Source organism: Somniosus microcephalus, unplaced genomic scaffold (genome assembly GCF_052327205.1).
Source record: "Somniosus microcephalus isolate GS21.2 unplaced genomic scaffold, FLI_Smic_1.0 unresolved_chr1, whole genome shotgun sequence".
Taxonomy (NCBI): domain Eukaryota; kingdom Metazoa; phylum Chordata; class Chondrichthyes; order Squaliformes; family Somniosidae; genus Somniosus; species Somniosus microcephalus.
In genome coordinates, this window is record NW_028225179.1 from 23,378,579 (window position 1) to 23,405,542 (window position 26,964).

A 26,964-nucleotide genomic window follows, 5' to 3' on the forward strand; every position below is an offset into this window, starting at 1 on the left:
TGGTTGAGTCGAGGTGGCCGAAAGATTAAGGCGATAGACAGTTAATCTATTGCCGATCTGTACGCGAGGGTTCAGCTCCCATCCTCGTCGTTATTACGTTTGATACTGGTGCACTTTCCGAGCATTTAACTGAATCTTGTCTAAAATAAGTTTTCAAATGCAATTTCGTCGGAGGCGCTCTGGTGCTCCTGGTCTGTGCCCCATGCATTACTCATATCTTGTTAAAATTAAAAGAGACCACTGCAATTCTTCAACTTCTTGAATGAAGTTGGAGCAGTGATCGCGATTCGGAGATTGTCGAACTCCTCCTTTCTTCTGCTGAGATTGTCACCGAATTAAAGAGTAGCGGGACCAGAGCCAAATGATTATGGAGCAGAAACATAAATTTCTCCTTTAGGAGGCAATGTAATTTCAAAAATATTTATCAACCTTAATGACGAGATTTTCTGCTTTAGTGTCTTTGGTTGAGATATAAATAATGGGCGAGACATCCTCGTTCTTTTCGGCATACTCTCATGGGATCGGAGGGCCCGGTTTAACGTCTTACTAGAAAGACGGAGGCACCAACAGTGCAGCACTACGTCATTACTGCACTGGAGTGTCAGCCTGGATTATGTGCTCAAGTCTCTGGAGTGGTGCTTGACTTTGCTGCCGCTGAGCCACGGCTGACACCTAGACTCAGTTCATTTGGCTGGAGAGAAATGACGGAGATAAAGGGAAAATTACAATGGAGTAAACTTTCAATTTGTCACCCAACAGAAAAGCGGGCATCGTAATCGGCCGCCTGTTATAGAAACAGTCCGATATATGTTGCCATCGATTTCATAAGCATTGAAAATCAGGCCTGTCTATAATGGAATGGGTCGTGGTCAGTTGTTAATCACTCTGGGTCTGTTTAAAAAGAGAGTGCTCACAGTCCCGGATCATTCTGTTTCTGTTTGAAATGGCAGAGCTCACAGTCCCGGATCATTCCGTTTTTTTTAAAGGAGAACGATTTCAGTTTTCATGACCGAGGTGTTGAAGTCAACTAAATGTGGCGGGGCTCGTCCGGGATTTGAACCCGGGACCTCTCGCATATTTAAGCCATGGAAATTCCCTAAGCGAGAATCAGACCCCTAGACCAACGAGCCGCCGATGTTATGTTTCAAGTTGCATTGCGATTCCCTGCGCTGGTGCAAACCCAGCTCGCAGAAGTCCTGTTCATTCAGTTAAAATGTTTAACTTTTCCTCAATCCGCTTCTTTTTGCGAGCAGTTTCCTTGAATCTGCTCACAATTCTCCCCATAAAAAGAAACTCAGCAGCATCTGCGGCTGCGTGGCCTAATGGGTAAGGCGTCTGAATTCAGTTAGCGAGTTTTTCAGTTATCAGAAGATTGCAGGTTCGAGTCCTGCTGCGGTCGTTTAATTAACTGGGCGACACTTCTTCTGTTCCGAATCTGGCTTCAAACCGACAATTTTTGACAGTCCCTCAACTGAAGCAGTGGAAGGCCTTTTGCTTCCATTAAGCTGATTGTACATTTTCAACATTGTAGATCTGGGTGCACGGGCAGGATAAGCGGTGAAGTGGACTTTCTTTCAGGGTATTTCTGCTTAGATGCAAAAAGCAGGAAATGGAATGGCTGAGAGCAGTATATGGTTGAGTCGAGGTGGCCGAAAGGTTAAGGCGATAGACAGTTAATCTATTGCCGATCTGTACGCGAGGGTTCAGCTCCCATTCTCGTCATTATTACGTTTGATACTGGTACAATTTCCGAGCATTTAACTGAATCTTGCCTAAAATAAGCTTTCAAATGCAATTTCGTCAGAGTCGCTCTGGTGCTCCTGGTCTGTGCCCCATGCATTACTCATATCTTGTTAAAATTAAAAGAGACCACTGCAATTCTTCAACTTCTTGAATGACGTTGGAGCAGTTATCGCGATTCGGAGATTGTCGAACTCCTCCTTTCTTCTGCTGAGATTGTCACCGAATGAAAGAGTAGCGGGACCAGAGGCAAATGATTAGGGAGCAGAAACATAAATTTCTCCTTTAGGAGGCAATGTAATTTCAAAAATATTTATCAACCTTAATGACGAGATTTTCTGTTTTAGTGTCTTTGGTTGAGATATAAATAAGGGGCGAGACATTCTCGTTCTTTTCGGCATACTCTCATGGGATCGGAGGGCCCGGTTTAACGTCTTACTAGAAAGACGGAGGCACCAACAGTGCAGCACTACCTCATTACTGCACTGGGGTGTCTGCCTGGATTATCTGCTCAAGTCTCTGGAGTGGTGCTTGACTTTGATGCCGCTGAGCCACGGCTGACACCTAGACTCAGTTCATTTGGCTGGAGAGAAATGACGGAGATAAAGGGAAAAATTACTTTGGAGTAAACTTTCAATTTGTCACCCAACAGAAAAGCGGGCATCGTAATCGGCCGCCTGTTATAGAAACAGTCCGATATATGTTGCCATCGATTTCATAAGCATTGAAAATCAGGCCTGTCTATAATGGAATGGGTCGTGGTCAGTTGTTAATCACTGTGGGTCTATTTAAACCGGGAGTGCTCACATTCCCGGTTCATTCTGTTTCTGTTTAAAATGGCAGAGCTCACAGTCCCAATTAATTCCGTATTTTTTAAAGTAGAACGGTTTCAGCTTTCATGACCGAGGTGTTGAGTTTAACTAAATGCGGCGGGGCTCAGTCCGGGATTTGAACCCGCGACGTCTCGCATTTTCAGCCCCAGAAATTCCCTAAGCGAGAGTCATACCCCTAGACCAACGAACCACCGATGCTCTGCTTCGAGTTGCATTGTGATTCCCTGCGCTGGTGCAAACCCAGCTCGCAGAAGTCCTGGTCGTTCAGTTAAAATGTTTAACTTTTCCTCAATCCGCTTCTTTTTGCGAGCAGTTTCCTTGAATCTGCTCACAATTCTCCCCATAATATAAAGCTTAGCAGCATCAGCGGCTGCGTGGCCTAATGGATAAGGCGTCTGACTTCGATTGCGAGTTTTTTAGTTATCAGAAGATTGCAGGTTCGAGTCCTGCCGCGGTCGTTTAATTAACTGGGCGACACTTCTTCTGTTCCGAATCTGGCTTCAAACCGACCATTTTTGACACTCCTTCAACTGAAGCAGTGGACGGCCTTTTCCTTACATTAAGTTGATTGTACATTTTCAACATTGTAGATCTGTGTGCACGGGCAGGATAAGCGGTGAAGTGGACTTTCTTTCAGGGTATTTCTGCTTAGATGCAAAAAGCAGGAAATGGAATGGCTGAGAGCAGTATATGGTTGAGTCGAGGTGGCCGAGAGGTTACGGCGATGGGCTGTTAATTTATTGCCGATCTGTACGCGAGGGTTCAGCTCCCTTCCTTGTCGTTATTACGTTTGATACTGGTACACTTTCCCAGCATTTAACTGAATCTTGCCTAAAATAAGCTTTCAAATGCAATTTCATCAGAATCGCCCTGGTGCTCCTGGTCTGTGCCCCATGCATTACTCATATCTTATTAAAATTAAAAGAGACCACTGCAATTCTCCAACTTCTTGAATGAAAGGTGGAGCAGTGATCGCAATTCGGAGATTGTTGAACTCCTCCTTTCTTTTGCTGAGATTGTCACCGAATGAAAGAGTAGCGGGACCAGAGCCAAATGGTTAGGGAGCAGAAACATAAATTTCTCCTTTAGGAGGCCAAGTAATTTCAAAAATATTTATCCATCTTAATGACGAGATTTTCTGTTTTAGTGTCTTTGGTTGAGATATAAATAATGGGCGAGACATCCTCGCACTTTTCGGCATACTCTCATGGGATCGGAGGACCCGGTTTAACGTCTTACTAGAAAGACGGAGGCACCAACAGTGCAGCACTACGTCATTACTGCACTGGGGTGTCTGCCTGGATTATCTGCTCAAGTCTCTGGAGTGGTGCTTGACTTTGCTGCCGCTGAGCCACGGCTGACAACTAGACTCAGTTCATTTGGCTGGAGAGAAATGACGGAGATAAAGGGAAAAATTACAATGGAGTAAACTTTCAATTTGTCACCCAACAGAAAAGCGGGCATCGTAATCGGCCGCCTGTTATAGAAACAGTCCGATATATGTTGCCATCGATTTCATAAGCATTGAAAATCAGGCCTGTCTATAATGGAATGGGTCATGGTCAGTTGTTAATCACTCTGGGTCTATTTAAACCGGGAATGCTCACAGTCCCGGATCATTCTGTGTCTGTTTAAAATGGCAGAGCTCACAGTCCCGATTAATTCCGTATTTTTTTAAAGTAGAACGATTTCAGCTTTCATGACCGAGGTGTTGAGTTTAACTAAATGCGGCGGGGCTCAGTCCAGGATTTGAAACCGGAACGTCTCGCATTTTAAGCCACAGAAATTCTCTAAGCGAGAATCATACCCCTAGACCAACGAACCACCGATGTTCTGCTTTACGTTGCATTGCGATTCCCTGCGCTGGTGCATTCCCAGCTCGCAGAAGTCCTGTTCATTCAGTTAAAATGTTTAACTGTTCCTCAATCCGCTTCTTTTTGCGAGCAGCTTCCTTGAATCTGCTCACAATTCTCCCCATAAGAAGAGGCTTAGCAGCATCAGCGGCTGCGTGGCCTAATGGATAAGGCGTTTGACTTCGGTTGCGAGTTTTTTCAGTTATCAGAAGATTGCAGGTTCGAGTCCTGCTGCGGTCGTTTCATTAACAAGGCGACACTTTTTCTGTTCCGAATTTGGCTTCAAACCGACCATTTTTGACAGTCCCTCAACTGAAGCAGTGGAAGGCCTTTTCCTTACATTAAGCTGATTGTACATTTTCAACATTGTAGATCTGGGTGCACGGGCAGGTGAAGTGGGCTTTCTTTCAGGATTTTTCTGCTTAGATGCAAAAAGCAGGAAATGGAATGGCTGAGAGCAGAATATGGTGGAGACGAGGTGGCCGACAGGCTAAGGAGATGGACTGTTTACCCATTGCTCGATCTGTACGTGAGTATTCGGATCCCATGCTCGTCGTTATTACGTTTGAAACTGGTACACTTTCAGAGCATTTAACTGAATCTTGACTAAAATAAGCTTTCAAATGCAATTTCGTCAGAATCGCTCTGGTGCTCCTGGTCTGTGCCCACTGCATTACTCATATCTTGTTAAAATTAAAAGAGACCACTGCAATTCTTCAAATTCTTGAATGAAGGTGGAGCAGTGATCGCGATTCAGAGATTGTCGAACTCCTCCTTTCTTCTGTTGAGATTGTCACAGAATGAAAGAGTAGCGGGACCAGAGGCAAATGATTAGGGAGCAGAAACATGAATTTCTCCTTTAGGAGGCAATGTAATTTCAAAAATATTGATCAACCCTAATGAAGAGATTTTCTGTTTTAGTGTCTTTGGTTGAGAGATAAATAATGGGCGAGAAATCCTCGTTCCGGCAAACTCTCAAGGGATCGGAGGACCCAGTTTAACGTCTTACTAGGAAGACGGAGGCACCAACAGTGCAGCACTACCTCAGTACCGCACTGGAGTGTCAGCCTGGATTATGTGCTCAAGTCTCTGGAGTGGTGCTTGACTTTGCTGCCGCTGAGCCACGGCTGACACCTACACTCAGTTCTTTTGGCTGGAGAGAAATGACGGATATAAAGGGAAAAATTATAATGGAGTAAACCTTCAATTTGTCGTCTAACAGAAAAGCGGGCATTGTAATCGGCCGCCTGTTATAGAAACAGTCCGATTTATGTTGCCATCGATTTCATAAGCATTGAAAATCAGGCCTGCCTATTATGGAATGGGTCGTGGTCAGTTGTTAATCACTTTGGTTCTGTTTAAACCGGGAGTGCTAACAGTCCCGGATCATTCTGTGTCTGTTTAAAATGGCAGAGCTCACAGTCCCGGATCATTCCGTTTTTTTTGAAGTAGAGCGATTTCAGCTTTCATGACTGATGCGCTATCAATTACTCATAAAAGACTGAGAGTTAGAAGAGTAACTAAAGGCTTTTATTAACAACAGAATGGAGGTCTGCCTCGAGTGGTCGACCGGTCCAGGATACCAAGGGCTGGGGAGCAGTCACCTTTATACTAGGACCTGTGGGAGGAGTCAGCCGAGGCATGTCCAGGCATGTACACAGTGGAATACAAACAGGACAAACAGGAATACAAACAGTGGTTTACCACATTCACCCCTTGTTTAAAATTGAGTCCGGCGGGGTGAAGTGTATTAAAAGTTAGTGTATTGGAGTCTCTCCGGAGGTCTTGTCTGCCGCTGTGATCGGCGTGGCGACGGCAGGGGTAGTGAAGCTTCCGGCGTCGAGTCCAGCGTAGGCTGTGGCACAGGCGTGTCGTCCTCGTAGATGTCAAGCGGGTCGCGGGGCCCAGGCCTGCCGTCTGCTGGGGCTGGATATCGGATCGTGGGGGGGGGGTGGTAGTGGGTAGTGGGTTACTGTGGTCCCCGAGGGTGCAAGGTCTCTTATGGAGACTGTGTCCTCCCGCCCGTCCGGGTATGCGATGTAAGCATACTGGGGGTTGTCGTGGAGGAGGTCGACCCTCTCGACGAGGGGGTCCGTTTTATGGGTCCTCACATGTCTTCTCAGTAGGACCGGCCCTGGGGACGTCAGCCATGGCGGTAGCGATGTCCCTGATGTGGACTTCCTTGGGAAGACAAACATTTTCTCATGAGGGGTGGCGTTAGTGGCAGTGCAGAGCAGTGACCGAATAGAGTGGAGCGCATCGGGGAGCACATCCTGCCAGCGGGAGGTTGGAAGGCCCCTAGACTTTAAGGCTAGCAGGACGGCCTTCCAAACTGTCGCATTTTCTCTTTCCACCTGTCCGTTCCCCCGGGGGTTGTAACTGGTGGTCCTGCTTGTGGCAATACCCCTCGTTAGCAGGTACTGACGGAGTTCGTCGCTCATAAACGATGAGCCCCGGTCGCTATGGATATAGCTGGGGAAGCCGAACAGGGTGAAGAGGTTGTTCAGACATTTAATGACCGTGGCACTGGTCATGTCCGGGCAGGGGAAGGCGAACGGGAAACGGGAGTACTCATCAATAATATTGAGGAAGTACACATTGCGGTCGGAGGAGGGGAGAGGCCCTTTAAAATCAACGCTCAGGCGCTCGAAGGGGCGAGTGGCTTTTATCAGGTGGGCCCAGTCTGGTCTATAAAAGTGTGGTTTGCACTCAGCGCAGACTTGGCAGTTCCTGGTCATGGTCCTGACCTCCTCAATAGAGTAAGGCAGGTTGCGGGCCTTGATGAGGTGGAAGAACCTGGTGACCCCTGGGTGGCAGAGGTCATTGTGGAGGACCCGTAGTCTATCGATCTGCGTGCTGGCGCAGGTGCCACGCGATAGCGCATCCGGGGGTTCATTTAGCTTCCCGGGCCGGTACAAGATCTCGTAGTTGTAGGTGGAAAGTTCGATTCTCCACCTCAAGATCTTGTCATTTTTGATTTTGCCCCTCTGCTTGCTGTTAAACATAAAAGCAACTGAACGCTGGTCAGTGAGCAGGGTAAATCGTTTTCCGGCCAGGTAGTGCCTCCAATGACGCACAGCCTCCACAATCGCCTGGGCCTCCTTCTCAACAGCGGAGTGTCTGGTCTCCGGGCCTTGGAGGGTTCGTGAAAAGAAGGCCACGGGTCTCCCCGCCTGATTGAGGGTAGCAGCCAGGGCAAAGTCGGACGTGTCGCTTTCCACCTGGAAGGGGATGGATTCGTCCACTGCGTGCATGGTGGCTTTGGCAATGTCCTCCTTGATACGGTGGAAGGCTAAGCGGGCCTCTGCCGTCAAGGGAAAAGAGGTGGACTTGATCAGCGGACGGGCCTTGTCCGCATAGTAGGGGACCCACTGGGCGTAATAGGAGAAAAACCCTAGGCACATCTTCAGGGCCTTGAGGCAGTGGGGCAGTGGAAGTTCCATAAGGGGACGCATCCAGTCGGGGTCGGGGCCGATGACTCCGTGTTCCACAACACAGCCAAGGATGGTGAGGCGGTTTGTGCGGAATATGCACTTCTCCTTGTTATATGTCAGGTTTAGGAGTTGGGCGGTGCGGAGGAATTTTTCGAGGTTTGCGTCATGGTCCTGCAAGTCACGGCCGCAGATGGTCACATTGTCCAGATATGGGAAAGTGGCCTGCAACGCATTTTGATCTACCATCCTGTCCATCTCCCTTTGGAAGATGGAGACCCCGTTGGTGACGCCAAAGGGAACCCTAAGGAAGTGATAGAGGCGGCCGTTTGCCTCAAAGGCAGTGTACTGGCGGTCCTCAGGGCGGATGGGGAGCTGGTGGTACGCTGATTTCAGGTCAATGGTCGAGAAGACGCGGTACTGCACGATCTGGTTGACCATATCAGCTATACGGAGGAGTGGGTCGGCGTCCAGCAGGGTGTAGCGATTTATTGTCTGGCTGTAGTCGATGACCAGGCGCTGCTTCTCGCTGGTCTTAACGACCACAACCTGGGCTCGCCAGGGGCTGGTGCTGCCCTCAATAATCCCTTCTTTCAGGAGCCGCTCCACTTCGGTTTTAATGAAAACCCTGTCCCCGGCACTGTATCGCCTGCTCTTTGTGGCGATGGGCTTACAGTCGGGGGTGAGGTTAGCAAACAGTGGTGGGGGGGTGACTCTGAGTGTGGAGAGGTTGCACCTGGTGTGCGGCGGGCAATTTGGAAGCTGCTGGCTGCGGACTATGAGTGGGGGTAGGGGTCCACCGTACGCCATCGTAACACTTTTAAGGTGGCACTGAAAATCTAACCCCAGCAGGACGGCAGCGCAGAGGTCAGGCAGGACCAGAAGTTTAAAATGATCGTACACGGTCCCGTCTACTACGAGTGTCACCACGCAGTAGCCGCCGATGTCCGCCGACTGGGACTCGGAGGCCATAGAAATCCGCTGTTGCGCAGGCAGGACTGGGAGAGGGCAACGCCGCACCGTGTCGGGGTGGATGAAGCTCTCTGTGCTCCCAGAGTCAAAAAGGCAGATTGTATCATGACCATTTACCTTAATGTCCATTGTGGAACTGGCCAGTTGGTGCGGTCTCGCTTGGTCCAGTGTAACGGATGCCAGCGTAGGGGTCGGTGTGTCGCTGCGGGTATCAGATGAGGCGGTGTCGGGGGCCTGCTGTGTCCCGGCTGTCGTCCAAGATGGCGGCGTCCATGATCCCCATGTGGCTGGAGGCGTCCAAAATGGCTGCTGTACCGGTGATTCGCACACGGCCGGGGAGGCCCAAAATGGCGGCCCGCATGGCCCACACGCGGCGCTGCTGGGGTTCGGGGCGGCATTGGCCCTGCAGACGCTAGCGTAGTGTCCCTTCTTCCCGCAGCCCGAGCAGATCGCGTTTTTCGCCGGGCAGCGCGCTCTGGGGTGTTTTGCCTGGCCACAGAAGTAGCATTTCTGGCCTTGGGGCACTGCTGTCTGGCCTTGGGACACTGCTGCGGTAGTTGGGCCGTTGTTGGTGTGTGGCTGGGGTGGCACAGCGCTATGAGGCGGTCCTACCGTGTCCCAGGTTGTCATTCCCCGCGGCGTCCACGGTGCAGAGGAGTAGGCATCCATGCCCTGGTAGGCTGCATCCAACGATAGTGCGAGTTCAGAGGCCTTGTTGAGGTCGAGGTTACTCTGCTCCAACAGTCGCTGTCGTGTGTAATTGGATCTGTGGCCCGCTACAAAAGCGTCCCGGATAAGTTCCTCTGTGTACACGGCGGCCTTTACATCCTTACAACCACAGGCCCGGCCAAGCACAGACAGTGCCTGAAGGTATTCCACGGTCGATTCCCCAGGTTGTTGTTTACGACTCCCCAGGAGGTGCCTGGCGTACACTTCGTTCACTGGGCGCGTGTACTGGTCCTTGAGGAGCTTGATAGCATCCGCGTACGAGGTCGCATCTTGGATGACCGAGTACACTCGGTGGTTCACTTTGGAGGTCAGGACATCCAGTTTTTCCTCGTCCGATTTGATTGCTTCGGAGGCGGTCAGGAATTTTTCGAAACACTTAAGCCAGTGAGTAAACTTGGTGGATGAGTCCGCCTCCCGATGATCTCAGTCTAGGCATGCTGGTGTGAGGATCTTCTCCATTATAAAAATGTTGTTAATAAAATTGATGCGCTATCAATTACTCATAAAAGACTGAGAGTTAGAAGAGTAACTAAAGGCTTTTATTAACAACAGAATGGAGGTCTGCCACGAGTGGTCGACCGGTCCAGGATACCAAGGGCTGGGGAGCAGTCACCTTTATACTAGGACCTGTGGGAGGAGTCAGCCGAGGCATGTCCAGGCATGTACACAGTGGAATACAAACAGGACAAACAGGAATACAAACAGTGGTTTACCACAATGACCGAGGTGTTGAGTTTAACTAAATGCGGCGGGGCTCGTCCGGGATTTCAACCCGGGACATCTCGCATTTTAAGCCACAGAATTACCCTAAGCGAGAATCATACCCGTAGACCAACGAGCCGCCGATATTCTGCTTCAAGTTGCATTGTGATTCCCTGCGCTGGTGCAAACCCAGCTCGCAGAAGTTCTGTTCTTTCAGTTAAAATGTTTATCTTTTGCTCAATCCGCTTCTTTTTGCAAACAGTTTCCTTGAATCTGCTCACAATTCTCCCCATATAAAGAGGCTCACCAATATCAGCGGCTGCATAGCCGAATAGATAAGGCACCTGACTTCCCTTGTGAGTTTTTCAGTTATCAGAAGATTGCAGGTTCGAATCCTGGGCGACAATTTTTATGTTTTGAATCTAGCTTCAAACCGACCATTTTTGACAGTCCCTCAACTGAAGCAGCGGAAGGCCTTTTGCTTACATTAAGCTGATTGTACATTTTCAACATTGTAGATCTGTGTGCACGGGCAGGATAAGCGGTGAAGTGGACTTTCTTTCAGGGTGTTTCTGCTTAGATGCAAAAAGCAGGAAATGCAATGGCTGAGAGCAGTGTATGGTGGAGACGAGGTGGCCGAGAGGTTAAGGCGATGGACTGTTAATCCATTGCTGATCTGTACGCGAGGGTTTGGATCCCATCCTCGACGTTATTACGTTTGATGCTGGTACACTTTCCGAGCATTTAACTGAATCTTGCCTAAAATAAGCTTTCAAATGCAATTTCGTCAGCATCGTCCTGGTCTGTGCCCCATGCATTACTGATATCTTGTTAAAATTAAAAGAGACCACTGCAATTCTTCAACTTCTTGAATGAAGGTGGAGCAGTGATCGCGATTCGGAGATTGTCGAACTCCTCCTTTCTGCTGCTGAGATTGTCACCGAATGAAAGAGTAGCAGGAACAGAGGCAAATGATTAGGGAGCAGAAACATAAATTTCTCCTTTAGGAGGTAATGCGGCAGAAATTACGATCGGGGGCTTGTCGCGCGTGCAAGCCCCCGATCTGCACTTACCCGACGTGCCTGCCGTTCACCTCCAGGGACGCCTGGAATTCCTTTTTGAAAGAGAAGAATCCCGGGCAGCGTATGACGTCACGCCGCCCAGGAGCGCAGCCAGCGCGAAGCCTGCGGTGCGCTGTGCAAGTGAGACACGCCCCTTGAGGTCTCATTTTAATAGGACACGCCCATAATCTGTGAAAGCAGCTGGAGAGCACTCTTTCTCACAGAAGAGAAGTGCAGGTAGGTTCTGTGTATTTTTATCAATGTTTTGGTAACTTTTATAAACTTTTAAAAAGTTTTGAATGATTTTGATGACTCTCAGAATGTTTTAAAGTGAATTGAAGCTGTTTGAGCAGTTTTTAAAGCCTTGAAATCAATCTTTTAATTCTGTTCAGTTAATTAGCAAATTGAGATGGCTGGAATGACCACATTTAACGTGATTAAAAGAACTCAGAACTTCACTGAGGATGACCTCAGAAGTCTCCTCAGCGAGGTGGAGGCGAGGCGCCTGCGCATCATGGGGAATGAGGAGTCGAGGGCACCGCGAAAAGGTCAGATGGCAGCGTGGTCGGAAGTTGCACAAGCTGTCAGCGTGAACTCCACCATACCACGTACAGCGGAACAATGTCGCAAGAAATTCAGTGACTTGTTGCGATGTGTCAGGGTTTGTACAGTTTTAATGAAAGTGTACTGTTAAATTGCTAAGAGTTTATTTTAATGGATTGCAAAAGGCTTCTGCATTAAATTTTCTAAAGCTAATTCATGGTAAAGTCACCTGAGCTAGCAATAAAACTTTGTGGCTTTGGGGGCAGCTCAGGGTTACCTTCTGTTCTCTTATTTTGATTCCAGTGCTTTGAGCTGTAAAACTTCAATCAGAGATTTTAAGAAACACCCAACCCAGTCTTCAAAGCCTCTGCTGACCATATCAGAAATGCAGCTGTCTGATTCTATTTCCTCTTCTTTAATATCAGAGTAAGAGTTCTCACAATGCCAGAGAACGCACACGCACAGGCAGTGGTGTTGCTGAGGGTTTTGACCGAGCATGAGGAACGGGTCGAACAGATGTGTGGATTTGCTAGCAATCGCCCTGCTGAAGGATCTGAAACAAACATTGCTGACCCTCATAGTGAGTTGCCCTGCCCAGCTATATGTTGAAGAAGGATAGTTGTGTGTTGAATATCGGTGATGTGGCACATCTTGCTTTACCTTTGCAAATGTTTTCTGCTTCATTCCCACAGCTGGACAGAGTACCTCTCAAACACGGGATGAGCAGTGCGTGGAGTCAGCGGCCGCAGAGGGCATTGAAAAGGCGCAGGAAACGTTAGCGTGTCACCTTCTGCCCACTCCGCCTCCTTCAACCCTCAGCCACAGAGGCCAGTGGCCAATTCGTTAAATTGTTATATTTCTCATTTTATTGAAATGTTTAATGTTTTCTTTCATATTTAAATTTAAATGTTTATTTCAGCATGAAAGGATATGTTACCTTTTCGTTTAAGTAGTACACCCAGTAGTCAATCTTAAAACAATTTAAACATTTCTTTTATTTCAATTTTTTTTACAACAGTTACACAAGTAGAAACTAGCTAGTTCTTACCTTGAATGTTTGTATTGCAGTAAGAAAGTAAAAATTACTGTAAAATGTTTACACTTTCTTTGCCAACAGTTAGCATTATGCACATGTTTGAAAACGTTACATGAGGTAGTACCCATCTTAAATTTTGCCATTTCACTGTAAATCAGACAAAAATTACTTAAACCTGCTTATAAAGTGATTTCAAAATTGTTAACTTTAATATTATTAAAGTGCATAAAAGAGGTCCTTAACATCCTGAATGTTTTACTTGCACAACAAAAGAAAGACAAGTAAAAACGAACTGTTTGCAATATTTCTTCCTCATTGTTCATTTTTAGAAAATTTTTAAAACTACAGAAGCTTTACTTAAAATTTACAAGTTATTCACTGTATACATCGAAATTGAAGATGAAAAGTTTTTGATGATGCAATAAAAGGTCACTCTTTCACTTTAATATGTGTCTGCTTCTGTCTTTGCCTTGCGGGGGGAGGGGTAGGTACAGGGCGTAACTACTGCGTCAAGGTGTTGGCTACCAGCAGTTCGTGAGCAGCCTTAGATTCGGCGGCACTTGGCTCCTCCCCATGAGGCCTGGCAACATGCACATTGCCATCGCCTTCATCCTCCACTTCAACAGGCGTCATTGTTAAGGGTCAGTCCTTCCTGCAGGGCAAGGACAGGCCAGCACAATCCGTGCCACTTTCTGGTGAGAGTACTGCAAGGTCCCCCCTGACCTATCCAGGCACCGGAAGCGTGATTTCAGAACTCCTATTGTCCTCTCCACCACTTGACGTGTAGTCACGTGTGCATGGTTGTATCTCTCCTGAGACTGATTAATGGTATTGCGGTAGGGCGTCATCAGCCATGATTTTAGCAGGTAGTCCTTGTCGCCCAATATCCATGCGGAACCTGTAGGCAATTTGCTGAGAGAATCATACAATTTAGAGTTACGGAGGACGAAGGAGTCATGATTACTTTCCCGGTGCCCTGCATTCACGTTTATGATCCGGAGGTGTGCATCACATAATATCATAACATTCAATGAATGATACCCCTTCCTGTTAATGAATGTCACAGGTGCATCCTTGGGTGCCTTCAAAGCAATGTGGGTTCCATCGACAGCCCCAAGCACTTTGGGGAATCCAGCAATGCGATAAAAAGCTAAGGCCATCTCCTTCTGATGTCGAGTGGACAAGTCATAATGAATGAAATCTGAAAGCCTACGGCAAATGGCTTCTGCGACCTGGTGAATGCGGACCTTCGCAGCATTCTTGGAGATGTTGCATATGTCACCGGTGCCTGCTTGAAATGATCCACTTGCAAAGAAGTTCAATGCTGTGGTTACCTTCATGTTCACTGACAAGGCAGTGCGTGTTTTCGAGCTTGGCTACAAGTCCGCCTTCAACATGTCACACAGTCGGCCAATTGCCTCTTTACTGAAGCGCAGCCTCCTGATACACAACTCCTCGGACAGCATATCAAATGATCGCCTCTCCCTGTAAACTCTGTGGGGTGGGTAGTTGTTTCTTCTGATCAGGAGACGGTTATGGTTCCTCAATCTTCTATGTTGCTCCCTGGCCTTGCGATTTCTTTGAAGCAAATACACATAGAACATCGTGGCAACATTTCTATAAGAGGGCATGTTTATCGCTCACAGGACTCCTCACTGCACAGACGTACCTGTTCGGAGTAAATGGAAATAGTTGTTACAGTTATTTTAATAAACTTAGTGCCTATAACATCAACTCGGCCTATACCAGGAAGCATGCTTTAACAGCTTGCAAACACATCCTTCCCGCCTGATGAATATCACAGGCCTAGATCCTTTTCTAATAAATTACATTTGCAGAAATTCATCATTACATAAATACCTTCATCCACGTACTGAAAAGATTACATACATAAATGCACATCCTTAATGGAATATATACAGACATACATACAATTGTACATACATATTACTAAATATTACTGATGACAATTTCATTTTGTCAGCATTTTATTTTTTTTTAAACAGTAAATTTCACATTTTATAAAAATAAATTCAATGAGTCCTTGCCCACAGCCACAATTGCTCCTTCTACCTACAATACTGAAAAGCCGTTTTAAAGAAAAAAATTTTTTTAAACTTACCTCAGCCTTTCTTATAATAACTTTCCTCCCTTTCCCAAACAGAAATAAAATGACTTTCAGAAGCTCCACGATGACAGACTTCTTCCTCCGCAGTTTCTCGATAGCTTTACTTCTGCTTTTTTTATTTCCAAGTTGTCAGGACTTACCCTCACTGAATCCATGAATGAAATCGACAAAGTTCACTGCGCACGCGCTGCCTGTGCAGTCGCACGCGCTGTGCCTCTGAACCCCTTAGGTCAGGGGACAGGAAATGGCAGTTTTCCCCGCATGCGCTGTGCATGCTGAAAACCGGCAATTCCTCCGGCCACACGCATGAGTATCCCGTCCGTACTCACGCATTCAGAGAGGAATTACTGGGCCAATGTAATTACAAAAATATTTATCAACCTTAATGAAGAGATTTTCTGTTTTAGTGTCTTTGGTTGAGAGCTAAATAAAGGGCGAGAAATCCTCGTTCTTTTCGGCATACTCTCATGAGATCGGATGGCCCGGTTTAACGTCTTACTAGAAAGACGGAGGCACCAACAGTGCAGCACTACCTCAGTACTGCACTGGAGTGTCAGCCTGGATTATGTGCTCAGGTCTCTCGAGTGGTGCTTGACTTTGCTGCCGCTGAGCCACGGCTGACACCTACACTCAGTTCATTTGGCTGGAGAGAAATGACGGAGATAAAGGGAAAAATTATAATGGAGTAAACCTTCAATTTGTCGTCCAACAGAAAAGCGGACATCGTAATCGGCCGCCTGTTATAGAGCAGTCCGATTTATGTTGCCATCGATTTCATAAGCATTTAAAATCAAATCAGGCCTGTCTTTAATGGAATGGGTCGTGGTCAGTTGTTAATCACTCTGGGTCTGTTTAAACCGGGGTTGCTCACAGTACCGGATCACTCTGTGTCTGTTTAAAATGGCAGAACTCACAGTCCCGGATCATTCCGTTTTTTTTTAAAGTCGAGCGAATTCAGCTTTCATGACCAAGATGTTGAGTTTAAATAAATGCAGCCGGGCTCGTCCCAGGATTTGAACCCGGGACCTCTCCCATTTTAAACCACAGAAATTCCCAAAGCGAGAATCATGCCCCTAGACAAACGAGCCGCCGATGCTCTGCTTCAAGTTGCATTGCGATTCCCTGCGCTGGTGCAAACCCAGCTCGAAGAAGTCCTGTTCATTCAGTTAAAATGTTTATCTTTTCCGCAATCCGCTTCTTTTTGCGAGCAGTTTCCTTGAATCTGCTCACAATTCTCCCCATAAAAAGAGGCTTATCAACATCAGCGGCCGCGTGGCCTAATGGATAAGGCGTCTGACTTTGGTTGCGAGTTTTTCAGTTATCAGAAGATTGCAGGTTCGAGTTCTGCCGCGGTCGTATAATTAATTGTGCGACGCTTTTTCTGTTCTGAATCTGGCTTAAAACCGACCATTTTTGACAGTCCCTCAACTGATGCAGCGGAAGGCCTTTTGCTTACATTAAGCTGATTGTACATTTTCAACACTGTAGATCTGTGTGCACGGGCAGGATAAGCGGTGAACATAAGGACATAAGAAATGGGAGCAGGAGCAGGCCAATCAGCCCCTCGAGCCTGCTCCGCCATTCAATAAGATCATGGCTGATCTGATCCTAACCGCCAATCCACTATCACAGAACCATCTCCTGAATCTAAAAGAATTAGACACACGAAATAGGAGCAGGATCAGGCTACACGGCCCCTGGACCCGTTCCGCTACCCACAGGGCCATGACCGATCCGGACCTAGACTCATGTCCAAATTCCTGCCCGCCCCCCGTAATCCTTAATTCCCTTTACTTCTAGGAAACTGTCTATTTCTGTTTTAAATTTATGTAATGATGTAGCTTCTACAGCTTTTTGGGGCAGCATATTCCATGGACCTACCACCCTCTGAGTGAAGTAGTTCCTCCTCATCTCAGTTTTGAAAGAGCAGCCCCTTATCCTAAGACTATGTCCCCTAGTTCTAGTTTCACCCATCATCGGGAACATCCTCCCCGCATCCACCCGGTCCAACCCTTCACAATCTTATATGTTTCAATAAGATCGCCTCTCATTCATCTGAACTCCAATGAGTAGAGTCCCAATCTACTCAACCTCTCCTCATATGTCCATCCCCTCATCCCCGCGATTAACCGAGTGAACCTTCTTTGTACTGACTCGAGAGCAAGTATGTCCTTTCTTAAGTATGGACACCAGAACTGTACGCAGTATTCCAGGTGCGGTCTCACCAACACCTTGTACAACTGAAGCAATACCTTTCTATTTTTATATTCTATCCCCCAAGCAATGAAAGCCATTGGCCTTCTTAATCACTTGCTGCACCTGCATACTAACCTTTTGAGTTTCATGCACCAGGACCCCCAGATCCCTTTGTGCTTCAGTACTTTCCAGTTTCTTGACATTAAGATAATAACTCGCTCTACGATTTTTCCTGCCAAAGTGCATAACCTCACACTTTCCAGTATTGTATTCCATCTGCCAAATCTCTGCCCACTTGCTTAGCCTGTCTATGTCCCCTTGCAGGTTTTTTATGCCCTCCTCACTCACTACTTTCCCTCCCATCTTAGTATCATCTGCAAACTTTGATATGTTACACTTGGTCCCCTCCTCCAAATCGTTAATATAGATTGTAAAGAGTTGGGGACCCAGCACTGACCCCTGCGGAACACCACTAGTTACTGATTGCCAGCCTGCGAATGAACCATTTATCCCAAATCTCAGCCTTCTGTTAGATAGCCCATCCTCTATCCATGCCAGAATATTACCCCCAATCCCGTGATTTTTTATCTTAAGCAATAATCTTTTGTGTGGCACCTTGTCAATTGCCTTTTGGAAGTCTAAACACACTACGTCCACTGGTTCCCCTTTATCCACCCTATATGTTACTTCCTCAAAGAACTCCAGCAAATTTGTCAAACACGACTCCCCTTCATTAAACCATGCTGACTTTGTCCTATTAAATTATGATTATCCAAATGTCCTGTGACTGTCTCCTTAATAATTGACTCCAAAATTTTACCTACCACAGATGTTAGGCTAACCGGTCTATAGTTTCCAGCCTTCTGTCTACATGCCCTTTTTAAATAAGGGTGTTTCATTAGCAGTTTTCCAGTCTGCCGGGACCATTGCCGAGTCCAGTGAGTTTTGGAAAATTATTACCAATGCATTCACAATCACTACCGCCACTTCCCTCAAGACCCTAGGATGTAAGCCATCAGGTCCAGGTGATTTATCCGCCTTGAGTCCCATTATTTTACCGAGTACCACTTCCTTAGTGATTTTGATAGTGTTTAGCTCCTCCCCCCCTTTATCACCCTGTTTGTCCAGTGTTGGGATATTCTTAGTGTCTTCTACTGTAAAGACTGATATAAAATATTCAATCAGTGTTTTTGCCATCTCCATATTACCCTCCATTAATTTCCCCGTCTCATCCTCTAAGGGACCAACATTTACTTTAGCCACCCTTTTTCTTTTCATACAACTATAAAAACTCTTACTATCTATTTTTATATTTTGTGCTAATTTACTTTCATAATCTATCTTCCCTTTCTTAATCTATCTTTTTGTTATTTTTTGCTGTCTTTTAAAGTTTTCCCAATCCTCTATCCTCCCACTAGATTTGGCTACCTTATATGCCCTTGTTTTTTGTCGAATACTATCCTTAATTTCTTTACTTAGCCACGGATGGCTGTCTTTTCTTTTACACCCTTTTCTTCTCAGTGGAATATATATTTTTTGGAAGTTGTAAAATAACTCCTTAAATGTACACCACTGATCATGTATCGTCTTACCCTTTAATCTATTTTCCGAATCCAATCTACTCAATTCCGCTCTCATACCTTCATAGTCTCCTTTATTCAAGCTTAGCACACTTGTTTGAGATCCAACCTTCTCACCCTCTAATTGAATATGGAATTCAACCATGTTATGGTCACTCATTCCAAGGGGATCCTTTACTAGGACATTTTTAATTAATCCTGTCTCGTTACACAGGACCAGATCTAAGGTTGCTTGCCCCCTGGTCGGTTCAGTTACATACTGCTCAAGAAACGCATCCCTAATACACTCAATTAACTCATCCTCAAGGCAGTCCTGCCCAATTTGATTTGTCCAATTAATATGATATTTAGAAACCCCCATAATTATAGATGTTCCCTTATTACAAGCCTCAACTATTTCCTGATTGATACTCCGTCCAACAGAGTTGCCACTGTTCGGAGTCCTATAGACTACGCCCACGAGTGTTTGTTTCCCCTTATTATCCCTTACCTCCACCCAAACTGTTTCATTATCCTGATCTTTTGACCCAATATCATTTCTCTGTATTACAGTGATTCCTTCCTTTATTAACATAGCCACCCCACCTCCCCTTCCTTCCTGCCTGTCCTTCCTGATCGTTAAATAACCTGGTATGTTTAATTCCCAGGCATTGTCACCCTGCAGCCATGTTTCTGTAATGGCCACAAGATCATACCCATATGTAGTTATTTGTGCCATTAACTCGTCTATTTTGTTACGAATGCTACGTGCATTCAGATAGAGAACTTTCAAAGATGTTTTGTGACACTTAGTTCCTGCTTTTGCCCTTTTTATTACTTTACCTTTTACTCCATACCTTTTGCCCCTTCCTGACACGCTCTGGTTATTAATTTCCCCACTGCTACCTAAGTCTATGACCTTCTCTGTTGTCATTTTTATTATTTGCTCTCTCGGAACCTCCCCCCAAACTAGTTAGTTTAAAGCCCTCTCTACAGCCCTAGTTATATGATCCGCCAGGACTCTAGTCCCAGCACTGGCCAAATGAAGCCCGTCCCCACGGAACAGCTCCCTCCTGCCCCAGTACTGGTACCAGTGTCCCAGGATGCAAAACCCATTTCTCCCACACCAGCCTTTGAGCCAAATTAGCTCGTGGCTCAGGTAATAATCCCGAGATTATTACCCTTGTGGTTCTGCTTTTTAATTTGGCCCCTAGCTGCTCAAACTCCCTCAGCAGAACCTCCTTCCTTGTCCTATCTATGTCGTTGGTACCAACATGGACCACGACAATTGGATCCTCCCCCTCCCAGTCCAAGTTTCTCTCTAGTCCAGAGGAGATGTCCTTAACCCTGGCACCGGGCAGGCAACACAGCCTTCGGGATTCGCGCTCTCGGCTGCAAAGAACTCTATCTATCCCCCTAACGATACTATCCCCTACCACTAAAACATTTCTTTTAACTCCCCCCACTTGAATGGCCCCCCGCTCCACGGTGCTGTGGCCAGGTTGCTCATCTTCCCCGCAGTCCCTGTTCCCATCCTCACAGGGAGTAAGTGCCTCGAACCTGTTGGACAAGAGCAAGGGCTGAGGCTCCTCCAACACTACCTCCTGGATCCCCGGACCTGCCTCACTTCTAGTCACACCATCCTGACCCTGGCCACGGACTACATCTGAATTATTTAATCTATTTGGTGTGAATACCTCGTGATACACATGTTCCAGGTAACTCTCCCCCTCCCTGATGTGTCTCAGTGTTTGAAGCTTGGACTCCAGCTCTTCAACACGGAGCCAGAGTTGCTCGAGCAGCCAACACTTACTGCAAATGTGATCACCGTGAGCATCAATGGTGTCCACCAGCTCCCACATATTGCAGCAGCAACACATCACCTGATCTCCCATTCTAAGTAATTAATTAAATTTATTAATATTATTCTTAAATACCCTTTGCCCCGATTCTAGATGGTGAATACCACACCTTAGAAATTATAAACCAAAGAGATTTAAGCTTAAAAAGAGAGAAATACTTACCAACCAATCACTTACCCGCTTTCTGGTGACGTCACACTTGGATTACTTTTTACCTCTCTCCTTCCCTCCGAGTTCCAAGACTGGAGATTGGAGAGCCTTACCTGGGCTCTGGGACCTTTATACAGCCGCTCAGCCCGTGATTCCCGCCGATTCTCGCACTGAGGCCTTACCTGGGCTCTGGGACCTTTATACAGCCGCTCAGCCCGCGATTCCCGCCGATTCTCGCACTGAGGCCTTACCTGGGCTCTGGGGCCTTTATACAGCCGCTCAGCCCGCGATTCTCGCCGATTCTCGCACTGAGGCCTTACCTGGGCTCTGGGGCCTTTTATAGCCCCGCTCTGCCGCTCGGGTTTCCCGCCGACACGGAGGCCTTACCTGGGCTCTGGGCCCTTTTATAGCCCCGCTCTGCCGCTCGAGTTTCCTGCCGACGCTGTGAGGACTTACCTGGGCTCTGGGGCATTTTATAGCCCCGCTCTGACATTCGAGTTTCCCGCCGACACTGTGGACTTTCTTTCAGTGTATTTCTGCTTAGATGCAAAAAGCAGGAAATGGAATGTCTGAGAGCAGTGTATGGTGGAGACGAGGTGGCCGACAGGCTAAGGCGATGGACTGTTAATTCTTTGCCGATCTTTACGCGAGGGTTCGAATCCCATCCTCGTCGTTATTATGTTTGAAACTGGTATACTTTCTGAGCATTTAACTGAATCTTGCCTAAAATAAGCTTTCAAATGCAATTTCGTCAGAATCGCCCTGGTGCTCCTGGTCTTTGCCCCATGCATTACACCTATATTGTTAAAATTAAAAGAGGCCACTGCAATTCTTCAGCATCTTGAATGAGGATGGGGCAGTGAGCGCGATTCGGAGATGTCGAACTCCTCCTTTCTTCTGCTGAGATTGTCATAGAATGAAAGAGTAGCGGGAACAGAGGCAAATGATTAGGGAGCAGAAACATTAATTTCTCCTTTAGGAGGCAATGTAATTTCAAAAATATTTATCAACCTTAATGACGAGATTTTCTGTTTTAGTGTCTTTGGTTGAGAGATAAATAATGGGCAAGAAATCCTCGTTCTTTTCGGCATATTCTAATGGGATCTGAGACCCCGGTTTAATGTCTTACTAGAAAGATGGAGGCACCAACAGTGCAGCACTACCTCAGTACTGCACTGGAGTGTCAGCCTGGATTATGTGCTCAAGTCTCTGGAGTGGTGCTTGACTTTGCTGCCGCTGAGCCACGGCTGACACCTACACTCAGGTCATTTGGCTGGAGAGAAATGACGGAGATAAACGGAAATGTTAAAATGGAGTAAACCTTCAGTTTGTCGTCCAACAGAAAAGCGGGCATCGTAATCGGCCGCCTGTTATAGAAACAGTCCGATTTATGCTGCCATCGATTTCATAAGCATTGAAAATCAGGCCTGTCTATAATGGAATCGGTCGTGGTCAGTTGTTAATCACTCTGGGTCTGTTTAAATCGGGAGTGCTCACAGTCCAGGATTATTCTGTGCCTGTTTAAAATTGCAGAGCTCACAATCCCGGATCATTCCGTTTTTTTTTAAGTAGAGCGATTTCAGCTTTCATGACCGAGGTGTTGAGTTTAACTAAATGCAGCGGGGCTCGTCCGGGATATCTCGCATTTTAAGCCACAAAAATTCCCTAATCGAGAATCATACCCCTAGACCAACGGGCCGCCGATGTTCTGCTGCAAGTTGCATTGTGATTCCCTGCGCTGGTGCAAACCCAGCTCGCAGAAGTTCTGTTCATTCAGTTAAAATGTTTATCTTCTCCTCAATCCGCTACTTTTTTCGAACAGTTTCCTTGAATCTGCTCACAATTCTCCCCATAAAAAGAGACTTAGCAGTATCAGCGGCCACGTGGCCTAATGGATAATGCGTCTGTCTTCGGTTATGAGTTTTTCAGTTTATCAGAAGATTGCAGGTTCGAGTCCTGCCGCAGTCGTTTAATTAACTGGGCGACACTTTTTCTGTTCTGAATCTAGCTTCAAACCGACCATTTTCAAAAATCCCTCAACTGAAGCAGCGGAAGGCCTTTTGCTTACATTAAGCTGATTGTACATTTTCAACATTGTAGATCTGTGTGCACGGGCAGGATAAGCGGTGAAGTGGACTTTCTTTCAGGGTATTTCTGCTTAGATGCAAAAAGCAGGAAATGGACTGGCTGAGAGCAGTGCATGTTTGAGACGAGGTGGCCGAGAGGTTAAGGCGATGGACGGTTAATACATTGCCGATATGTACGCGAGAATTCGAGATCCCATCCTCGTCGTTATTACGTTTGAAACTGGCACACTTTCCGAGCATTTAACTGAATCTTGCCTAAAACAAGCTTTCAAATGCAATTTCGTCAGAACTGGTCTGTGCCCCATGCATTACTCACGTCTTGTTAAAATTAAGAGAGACCACTGCAATTCTTCAACTTCATGAATGAAGGTGGAGCAGTGATCGCGATTCGGAGATTGTCGAATTCTCCTTTCTTCTGCTGAGATTGTCACCGAATGAAAGATTAACGGGAACAGAGGCAAATGATTAGGGAGCAGAAACATAAATTTCTCCTTTAGGAGGCAATGTAATTTCAATAATATGTATCAACCTTAATGACGAGATTTTCTGTTTTAGTGTCTTTGGTTGAGATATAAATAATGGGCGAGAAATCCTCGTGCTTTTCGGCATACTCTCATGGGATCGGAAGGCTCGGTTTAACGTCTTACTAGAAAGACGGAGGCACCAACAGTGCAGCACTACCTCAGTACTGCACTGGAGTGTCTGCCTGGATTATGTGCTCAAGTCTCTGGAGTGGTGCTTGACTTTGCTGCCGCTGAGCCACGGCTGACACCTACACTCAGTTCATTTGGCTGGAGAGAAATGACGGAGATAAAGGGAAGCAACGGAAGGCCTTTTGCTTACATTAAGCTGATTGTACATTTTCAGCATTGTAGAACTGTGTGCACGGGCAGGATAAGCAGTGAAGTTGACTTTCTTTCAGGGTATTTCTACTTCGATGCAAAAAGCAGGAAATGGAATGTCTGAAAGCAGTACGTTGGTGAGACGAGGTGACCGAGAGGTTAAGGCGATTGACTGCTAATCCATTGTATGCTGCACGCGTGGGTTTGAATCCCATCCTCGTCGTTACTGTGTTGCATGTTTGATGCTGATGCACTTTCCAAGCATCGGTGAGACGAGGTGTCTGAAAGGTTAAGGCGATGGACTGCTAATCCATTGTGTGCTGCACGCGTGGGTTGGGATCCCATCCTCGTCGTTACTGTGTTACATGTTTTTAAAAAATTTTTTAAAGTCATTGATGGGATGTGGGCGTCGCTGGCTATGCGTGCATTTAGTGGCCATCCCTAATTGCCCTTGAGAAGATGGTGGTGAGCAGTCTTCTTGAACCGCTGCAGTCCATATGGTGTAGTTACACCCACAATGCTGTTAGGAAGGGACTTCCAAGATTTTGGCCCAGCGACAGTGAATGAGCGGCGATACAGTTCCAAGTCAGGATGGTGTGTGGCTTGGAGCAGAACTTGTAGGTGGTGATGATCCCATGCGTCTGCTGCCCTTGTCCTTCTAAGTGGTAGGGGTCGCGGGTTTGGAAGGTGCTCTTGAAGGAGCTTTGGCGAGTTGCTGCAGCGCATCTTGTAGATGGTACACACTGCAGCCAAAGTGCGCCGGTGGTGGAGGGAGCGAATGTTGAAGGTGGGGACCCAGCACTTCGTTTGCGCTGGGTATGATTCGAACCAATTGAGAGTTTTCCCCTTGATTCCCATTGACTTCAGTTTTGCATGTTTCTCTGGTTGTGTTTATCTTTCATTCTTCATCTATGAGCTGTTTCTGAATCCGTGAGTTTGTGCTGCTTTGTGGGTGAGCGGCAGACATGTAGATATGTGCTGTTCGCTCTCCCACATTGAGAATGTGGAAAATGTGGAGCAGTCTTCTGTAAACAAGCGGATTTATATATTTACCTCACAGTTTCCGCACATCTAGGACTGAATTCCCGCTTTTAATTATAAAATCGCGGAATTTTAACAGTTATTATTTTAAATCTTCTGCAATGTCGCCAAACTGAGGGAATTGGGGATTTTAGATTAAAGAGCGTGGGCTCATCCGGGATTTGGGTCCTCACCTCTCGCTTTTAAATCAGTGGATTTTTCTGTGCGAGAATCATACCGCTAGACGCTATCTTTCAATGTCTCACGTCTCTGTGTCTTGTCTCTCTGTGTTTTCCACTGATGGACGTCTCAGGCTTCCTTCAACTGCCAAGTCTGATCTAACCTGCCGCACCAGCAGGAAAGGGTAAAGAAAGAAATAATGACTGAGACGGCAGGGGACATATTCAAAAAGTCATATTCGAATTTTCAGACCGAACCCGGTGACGTAAGGATGATATTGTTGACTTGAAATATTTCGGGTACCACTTGATATTGCTGTACATTTTATGGGAACTCGAGGTTGTAAGGACAGAAGCAGTCTGAAAGAAATCTTCCAGCTTCGTTTACCAGCGGCTTGTTTGTCTCGGAGTTTGAATCTCGCTCGAGGGGTTTCATTGGTTTCTATGGGAGAGGTTCCCAGATTCAAACGCTGTCTTTGTACAGTTGCAGAATGTGCGCAGATTGAAGCTGACATGATAATTGTTTACAACTCAACTGACCTCATTGGCGATTCTCAGTCCTTGAAGGACATCAATGTGGTTTTGCTTTAGAAGTTCATCACCGAAACCTGACTGAACAGCGATTCTGGCGGGCCTCAAACCCACAACATTTGAATGACCTTTCCAGCCATTAACACTAGAAAGGCCAATGCGCTACCCATTGCGCCACAGAGCCGATTACGGCAGATGACGCTGAATCGATGAGATTGAGCTTCTTTGTGGGTGACCGGGAGACTTGACGATATGTTCAGATGATTTCCCTGTAAATAATTTCCAGCTCCTTCTTTTCCCAAAGTTTGTACAAACGTATTAATGAGAGGATCAGATGCATCGCTCGGGGAAAATCATCCACTAAACATTGAAAGTTGACAATATTTATTGTGAGCGGTTTAGATTTATACTGGTATAAAAGTCGCCGTGATCTGGGCCTGATTCGAGCAGGCGGTCTTATGATCTGGAGTCAGACGGGTTCCCAAAATCCTGTTGCGTCTCAAATACCCTCATATACAGTCTCTTCCATTATCGGGTGGTACTTTGAGATACCATCACTACTCTGCCTGGTGGTCATCCATTCCTTTTCTGTCTGTGCAACCATTACCTGTGGTGTGACCAACTGATTAATTGTGATATCCACGACGTCATCAGCATCGTGAATGCTCCAGTGTGTATCCATTCACAGCTCCAGCGCCGCAATGCGGTCTGCCAGTAGCTGCAGCTGGATACACTTCCTGCACACATGGTCTTCAGGGACAAAGGAAGTGTCCCTGATTTCCCACATAGCGCAGCAGGAGCATACCATGGGGCCGAGCTCTCCTGCCATGATTTATTCTTTAATTAATTTAAATTAAATTAAATCAAATCAATGGCACCAATTACACTATAATTAAATGATATACTCAAGTGCCCTTGTTTTGCAACGGCCCTGCTACACCACAGAGAGCTTAGAAACTATAAACCACAGAGTTTAAGTTTGGATAAAAGGAGAAAGAGAGAAATTCTCACCAACCAATCATTATCTGCTTTCTGGTGACGTCACACTTCGATTACTTTTTACTTCCCTCTCTCCCGCTCTGAGATTGGGAAGCCTATCTGCTGCTGCCACCTCAGTTTAAATTAGCTCTGCCACCGCCTCGCTCCACCAAGGTCCGCCACCGCTTTGGGGCTTACCTGCTCCGCCGCCTCGGAATAAATTAGCTCCACCACTGCCGCTGCTTCACCCAGGCCCACCGCCGCTGTGGGGCCTACCTGCTCCGCCACCTCTGTTTAAATTAGATCCACCACCGCCGCCTCTTCACCCAGGTCCGCCGCCAATGTGGGGCCTACCTGCTGCTGCCACCTTGAATTAAATTAGCTCCGCCACTGCTGTCGCTTCACCCAGGTCCACCGCTGCTGAGTACACAATACTCCAGGTGTGGTCTCACCAGGGCCCTATATAATTCCAGTAAGACATCTTTAAGCTTATATTCAAATCCTCTTGTAATAAAGGCTGACATACCATTTG

General features: G+C 46.6%; 3 non-coding genes across 3 annotated transcripts; 2 read left to right on the plus strand and 1 right to left on the minus strand.

Moving 5' to 3' along the window:
- Window positions 1–1,039: 1,039 nt before the first annotated feature.
- trnap-agg (transfer RNA proline (anticodon AGG)) lies at window positions 1,040–1,130 on the minus strand. The gene is given in 2 exon segments: window positions 1,040–1,075; window positions 1,095–1,130. It is a non-coding gene; the product is annotated as a tRNA-Pro (tRNA).
- A 1,811-nt stretch (window positions 1,131–2,941) lies between these two features.
- Window positions 2,942–3,031, plus strand: trnar-ucg (transfer RNA arginine (anticodon UCG)). The gene is given in 2 exon segments: window positions 2,942–2,978; window positions 2,996–3,031. It is a non-coding gene; the product is annotated as a tRNA-Arg (tRNA).
- A 13,263-nt stretch (window positions 3,032–16,294) lies between these two features.
- trnaq-uug (transfer RNA glutamine (anticodon UUG)) lies at window positions 16,295–16,384 on the plus strand. Its single transcript is given in 2 exon segments — window positions 16,295–16,331; window positions 16,349–16,384. It is a non-coding gene; the product is annotated as a tRNA-Gln (tRNA).
- The last annotated feature ends 10,580 nt before the right edge of the window (window positions 16,385–26,964 follow it).